At 38.9% G+C, this 7,500-nt stretch overlaps 1 protein-coding gene across 4 annotated transcripts in view; it reads left to right on the plus strand.

Annotated features, from left to right (window-relative positions):
• Positions 1-7,500, plus strand: part of LOC144966471 (5-hydroxytryptamine receptor 1A-like) — a 437,629-nt gene that overhangs the window by 236,928 nt on the left and 193,201 nt on the right. For all 4 annotated transcript variants that reach the window (XM_078903048.1, XM_078903047.1, XM_078903054.1 and 1 more), the window contains one exon: positions 3,771-3,834. The gene's annotated coding sequence lies outside the window, so the exon portion shown is untranslated. The remainder of the gene's footprint in view (positions 1-3,770; positions 3,835-7,500) is intronic.

The raw sequence follows: 7,500 nt of genomic DNA on the forward strand, positions 1-7,500 counted from the left end.
ACATGGCAGAAAAAAGTTTGACTCATTAAAAACAAAGACCGTCAGGGCAATTTTTTCTTTTCCTTTTTTATATTTCTTTCTTTTCATAAGATTTTTTGTTCATTTATTTATAATTTTTTTTTTTTTAAATGCATTTATACATTCATTAGTTGTTGTTTTTATATTTTTTGGGCATATTTATTAATTAATGTATGAATTTATTTTTTACAATTGTTTTCCTTTGTTGTGTTTCGTGGGCGTGTAGTTTGTTTGTTTGTTTTTGCTAGGAGAGAGAAGGAGGAGGGCGGATCCATTATTTAGATGGTCACCATAGACAATTAACGTTAATGCAGTAATGAGGAGTAAGTCAAGGACTTATGACCAGGGAGGGACCTTAGTCACGAACTGTGCTAATCTAGTGTTATGGAACTGTAAACTTGACTCCGAATTGTTATTAACGTTTAACTCTTTCCTTACCAACCATTTTCAGTATTTTCTCATAATATGACAAGCTTACCCTGCGGAAAAAATTATTATTTAAACTCAAACAAGCTCTTTACAAAACAACTTTATGTTATTGATTTAAAAAAAAAGGTCATTCTTCAAAGTTTGTGAAGTACAACATAAATCTGAATACGAAACAAGTATATTACGTCGTAACAAATGTGTAGGTGGTAAGGGGAGGGTTAAATACAGAAGAAGAGAGAGATACATAGAATTTTTTTAAAGGACAGAAAGAGAGAGAGAGAGAGAGAGAGAGAGAGAGAGAGAGAGAGAGAGAGAATCCAGTTAAGAACGACTAACTCTCGTGTAAGAAGTCATCTTCATTCTCCACCAAAACAAATAGATGTTGTCCCCAAATTTAAGATTTGTATTTATTCATTCAAATTGACCATGTAAGAATCTTTAAAACTAAGAATTCATGTCACTTCAAATGTGAATCGCTTTAAATGTCTGTTAATTTAACTATTAAAAAAGTCTTTATATCTTGAGACTTGACATTTATAGAAGTCTCAGGTTTAAAATGTTTTCAATGGTTCAGGTCATCTTAATCGAACGATAACGAAGTAACAATTTTCTGGCCAATTTTGTTTAAAAGTATTCTGCCAAGGCATAGCGATATTGCCCGAATTTTGTATACATCAGTGCAGTACCGTATCCCAGGGATTTAATGGTATCGCGTTTCCGTTTATGTCTTTACTGTCGTGTTCTGAAAAAGCAGATTTTTAAAAATTTTAGCTAGAAAACTCGTCCTTCAAATATCGATCGATTATAATGACCCTTATCTTATCAAACACTCTAGGTTTGGGAGTTGTTGACGAGATGAGGGTTAATGTAATCGTTTGATATCAAAGGACGATATTTCTGGCCAAAATTTATAAAATGTATTATTACAGACTACCGCGATATAACGATTCTGTCTCTCGTCAGCGCGGCATGTAAGCAGCGGGATCAAAAGTAAATAATTGTTATCAATTTCGTCAAATTACTGTAGTTTTAACGTCAATCTGCTAAGTGGTAGGGATAGATTTAACGCCTTTTTGCCGGCAATTATGTAATTAATCGAACATAAAACTGCAAAGGACTTCTGCTTTTTGTCGTCCTTTTGAAGATCTCATCTACTGTATAGGATTTGTATGGATTAAGCCTTTATTGATGAATACTATCCCATTGAAGTTAGTTCTTAAAAGTATCCTTTGAACATTATATTCATGTTCGTGGTTTTGACTCAATGACCGGAATACGCTTCAACAGTCGTAACGTCACTTCCCTCGTAATGACGCGTGGTAACTTAGTAACTGGCTCTAAACTATCGGAACAATGGCGGACACCCTTATGAAATATTTCTCCGACGAGCATAAAAGCGTATCCAGATGAAAAAAAACATTATAAATTTGATCACGTTTTGACTTTTACACATTCTGATCACAAGATATGAAAAGTTCCAGCCAGCATGAAGAATAAAAAGTACAGATTTTCTTTGTTTAGAACCAAGATGGCCGCCGTTGCTGGGCGACGTGACATCAGACTATTGAATTCAATTATGATATCCGGGGACTTATATAATATTGGTGGAACAAAGTTGACGTCACTCAGGTCTTTTTTATTGGGTTTTTTTTGTTTTTTTTTTTCGTTTTGTTTTTTTGCTATCCACGTTTATGAGTAATATTCTCACTTAACTGTATTAACCAGACTATAAACGTTAATGGTTACACATAATTTTGTGTTTGTTGGTCCCTTATCTTCCGGATGGCAATGTTGTGAGCTTCTTAGCAAACGATCTAATATGTTACAAGGCCTCTGATTATACGCTATCGTATTTCTGAAAACTGACTGAACATTTCTTTATATATTATCAGGGCCAGGATTTTGTCATGGGGAGCGAATTCTCTATCGCTGAGCCATCCGGACTCCGGATAAATATTACATGAATAAATAACTAATTAGATAAATATTAAAATCCCCTTTTTTCCTCATGTGAATTTGTCTTTAGGGTCTATCACGGGAGGATATTGAGATCCGCTGAGAGACATTTGTCACTCAACACCTCAAAACGCTACAATGTCGGTATGACCAATAAATGTTAAAAATTGAATCTTCAATTTGAAAACAAAAATGAAACAAAGGTTAGATTTAGGTTAGAGTATGTTAGATTAAAAATATGAAACTTACGGTACATTTCTGTTAGAAAAGATTAGATCAAAAGCATGAAACAATGGTTAGATTTACATTAGACAGGGATAAATTTAAAATATGAAACATAAGTTTCATTTCGGTTAGAATTTATTTATTATATCAATAGCATGAAGCGTTGGTTAGATTTAGGTTAGAATAGGTTAAATTAAAAATATGAAACATACGTTTGATTTAGAATTAACATTATGGAGAACGATGAATGAAATTTCTTAAACTGCAGCACTAAAAATGCGGCTATGTGGTCTAGTGGTATGACACTCTCTTTCGGATCGGAAGGTCCTGGGTTCGAGCCTCGCGATCGGCGCATAGTTGAGTCCTTGGAAAAGGCTCTTTACTCACATTCTCTCACCGTACTCAGGTGTAAAATGAGTACCTGGCCGTTAACAGCGTTGTCTTTGTCCGAAAAATTGTAATATCGCTTAACAGGCGTCATGTTCCGTCCTACATGTTAAATGTTGCTGTTGACAAGGGACGCCTTGTAAAGCGCTTTGAGCACATTTAGTGGATATTACGCTATATAAAGCTCATTTTTTTTAATTGTAACAAAAAGTAATCCACCACTGTCAATACACAGACATAGCACGTACTATATTCATGTTATTATTCTACTTAGACATTGGATGGTGTCTGTGACAAACGGGAAGAAAAGTCTTGACGTCACACCTTCTACTTTTCCGGTTGCAAAATCATTGGAAGTGTGTATGTAACCAGTCCTTCGGAGTACTAATAATGAATAGAATACATATCAAATCATTAGGTGTCATAACTATTTTATTAGCAGGATGTATAAGGCTTACGGGAAATAAAAAAAGCGAGGATGTTTGATCATTATTGATGAGCAGTATATATTTAGATAGGAATATAAGATGCTATCAATCTGAAACCAGAAGCTCATGAATTTAAACAAGGTATGTATTCAGCCCTCCGCAAGAATGACCTTACACTTCCAATGAGATAGGAACCAGTTTTTTGGGGGTTTTTTTTTTTTGTTTTTTTGTTTTGTTTTTTTTTTGGCATTACACTTTTTGTTTCCTCTTTAATTGTTTTTCAATCTTTTGAAATGCTATGACTTTTATGTAAATATTATTTCACAGGGACCACACCAACCATCTGGATTACATAGTCAAACTTGGAGTGTGGGAAAAAAACAGCGTGTAGGTAAGAGTTTTAATGTTGTAATCAGTGGTAAAAGGGAAAAATAGGTATGAAATTGGTAAGGGTTCTATTGGTTGCATTGATTTTGCTGATGTGTGTAGCATTTTAGGATTCCTCTCTCTCTCTCTCTCTCTCTCTCTCTCTCTCTCTCTCTCTCTCTCTCTCTCTCTCATTTCAATCTCACCTATTTTTTTCTTTCTCTCACTTTTATCTCTTTTTTCTCCCTTTCCCTTCATCTCTTTCCCGCTTCTCTATCCCCCCCTCTCTCTCTCTCTCTCTCTCTCTCTCTCTCTCTCTCTCAATCTCTCTCTCTCTCTCTCTCTCTCTCTCTCATTTCAATCTCACCTATTTTTTTCTTTCTCTCACTTTTATCTCTTTTTTCTCCCTTTCCCTTCATCTCTTTCCCACTTCTCTATCCCCCCCCCCCCCCTCTCTCTCTCTCTCTCTCAATCTCTCTCTCTCTCTGTCTCTCTCTCTCTCCTCCTTCCTCTTTCTTTCTATTCTTTTCACTCTCTGATTGTGTGTGTGTGTGTGTGTGTGTGTGTGCGTGGGTGTATGTGTGTTTATGTGTGTGTGTGTGCCCTGTGAGTGTGTGTGTTATAGGTGTATATATATATCCGTAGCCTTGCGGTTTTACACTCGCCCTGAGGCTGGGATACGCAGACGACTGGGCACTCGTTACTCAGAGTAAAGTGTGGACCCGTCTCGAGAGCGTACTCAGCGAGGACGTCACCAGACTCAAATCCTACTTTGACAAGTGGTATCTGAAGATGAACACTTCAAAAACCGTGGCCACTGCATTTCACTTATGCAGTGGTTGGCACACCCGTAAACTGAATGTCCTGGTCGGGGACCAGCCACTCCCATATGAGCCGCGTCCAAAATATTTAGGGGTGACGTTGGATCGCAGCCTTACCTATCGGGTTCATCTCGAAGGGGTTGCCCGGAGGATAGAGAAGCGGAATAGTCTTCTGAGGAAGCTGGCGGGATCGACTTGGGGCGCTAGCCAAGCGCTCCTGAGAACATCCGCCCTGGCACTATGCTATTCCACCGCGGAGTATTGCGCTCCAGTGTGGGGTAGAAGCAGAAACGTTGAGAAGATGGATGTAAAACTTCGCAAGTCGATGCACATAGTGTCGGGAACGCTAGCAACAACCCCTAGAGAATGGGGCCCGGTAATGGCAGCGATCCAGCCCCCCGATGTCCGGAGGGAGACCATTACGGGAAACTGGCTGAGTAAGATCAAAGAGAGAGGGAATGGGGATACCCCTCTCATGCGCATAATGAACGGTGCCCCCGTTTCGAGCCGAAATAAGTCCCGGCAACCCTTGTACGCAGAATCCCTGACTACGGACAGAGCTGCACATACGAGATGGAAGTCGGTTTGGACGAATTCAATCCCTCGTGGGGGCGGGGACCTACACTCCTCTAAGCTTGGTGAGAAGTTGCCAGGCTTTGATACCAGTAAGAGGAGACACTGGGTAGCTGCGAATCGGCTTCGGTCGAGGAGCTGCCTAACGGCCGGTGCGTTACATCAGTGGGGTCTAACTTCCTGTCCTTTATGTCCACGCTGTGGGCAAGAAAACGAAACGGCAGAGCATCTAGTCGAAAGGTGTGTTGTGACGATGCTACCAGGCGGGTTCGCGACGGTGCACGAATGCGGACCGGACTTTGCTGATTGGGTCGATCGTCATAACATAATAGTGTGAACCATAAGAAGCTGCTGCCTTCGCATCGGAAGGTCATGGGTTCGCGTCTGGCTCAAGGGGGCGCATAGTTGAGTTCTTGGTTGGTTGTTTTTGTTGTTTTGTTTGGGTTTTTTGGGGTTTTTTTTTTGGTTTTTGTTTTGTTTGGGATGGGGTTTATTTTCTTGTATTTTTCTTTCTGGCAATTTTCATACACACTTGTTAAGATCTTTATCTTACACAGGTGCCTGCTCCTAAATATTTTCTTAATTTGATCTATTATGTCATGCATATACAAGGTGCCCATAAAGTCTTTCCCCTGATTTCATAGATTTGGGTCTATGGCTTTTCTCTAGAAGATGATGAATGAAAACCAGATGTAAATATCTATAACGGTTAAAGAATAATACGTCTTTGAAATCAGGGAAACATTTTATTGATACCCTGTATTATATCATAATTCGCCCAGCCGTGTAGTTACTTATGTTATGCAAATAGAGATGATATTAAAATGCAACGTAAGCAGGCTGATGGCGATCAGCCAGATTATAAAAGCTTCATCATTTTGAACCATCATGTTTACTCACTTTTTTTGATAACCTGCTGGTGTGTTGTATGCGATTTAAAACATATGGTATGCATGGATAATGTAACACACTTTGTTGTCCAGATAGCTCATTTTGTAGAGCGCTCGCTTCATCCTCCAGAGGACTGGTATCGATTCTGGATGCAGTCGACAGCAAAGGGAACCGAAAATGTGTTCCTTTGATCGTGGGACGATTACTCAACCTCCAGAACTGTCTGCCCAACCCAACTATTACTATAGATAGTATGCGCTTGGCTAAGAAGATCATAACATTGCCATCCGGAAGTATAACGGACCAACACACAAAACTGTGTCTATCCATGAACGTTTATAGTCGAGTTAATACAGTTCAGTGAGCATTACTCATAAACGCGGATGGCAAAAAAACAATAACAAAGACCTGAGTGACGTCATCTTCGAACTATCTATAGATAGAATGCGCTTGGCCAAGGAGTTCACAACATTGCCATCCGGAAATATAACGGACCAACACACAAACTCTGTGTAACCATGAACTTTTATAGTCTGGTTAATACAGTTTAGTGAGAACAACTCACAAACGCGGATGGCAAAAACAATAACAAAGGCCTGAGTGACGTCATCTGCATACTATCTATACTAGACCGACATAATAACGAGGAACGGAACCGGTGTCCTTTTGATTTTGACGCTAACGCTCTACCGACTGAGCTATCGGACCCCCCACACAGCATGACTTGGATGCACAACACTTGTTGCCAACCGTTCTAGCTGTAATAGGATGCAATCAATGCACGGTGTATATAATTAATGAGCTACTACCATGACGCCGGATAGTAATTTTAATATCGCGAATAAAATAAGAATAGTAATAAGAATAATAACAATGGTAGTAATTGTGGAAATGGCGCCGCGCGGCAACTGTGACGTTGATAGCGGTGGTGGCGCACGCTCGCGGCATTCGTGACGGCACTTTAACATCACACAATCAACTACCGATGAGATTTTGATTTTTCTGTGCGTTTGCTATTATTATTATTATTATTATTCAGACTTTTGCGTGTGAAATGTGTGTGCGTATAGAAGTGTTTTTGTATTATAATTGTGGGTGTATTTATATTATGTGTGTGTGTGTGTGTTTGTGTGTGCGTGTATTTATTTGAATATGTGAGTGAGTGATATTTATTTGTCTTATATTTTTTGTTTGCATTCATCAATTATTGTGCAGGTCATAAGCAGCAATTTTCCCCTTGTATGCGAGTACAGAGTATCACTACTGACTGATATGATATTATTGTCACGGTGTTCTGCACATTGTGTTATGTCGTTTTATTTATGCAAGTGTCATTATAGATAATATTTAATCTATACATCGTGTATCTCTTTTGGATATTGTGTTTTTCCTGTTGTTGTTAAAAA

The sequence above is a fragment of the Berghia stephanieae genome, chromosome 2 (assembly GCF_034508935.2).
Source record: "Berghia stephanieae isolate SIO BIC M18660-M18661 chromosome 2, UCSD_Bste_1.3, whole genome shotgun sequence".
Lineage (NCBI taxonomy): Eukaryota > Metazoa > Mollusca > Gastropoda > Nudibranchia > Aeolidiidae > Berghia > Berghia stephanieae.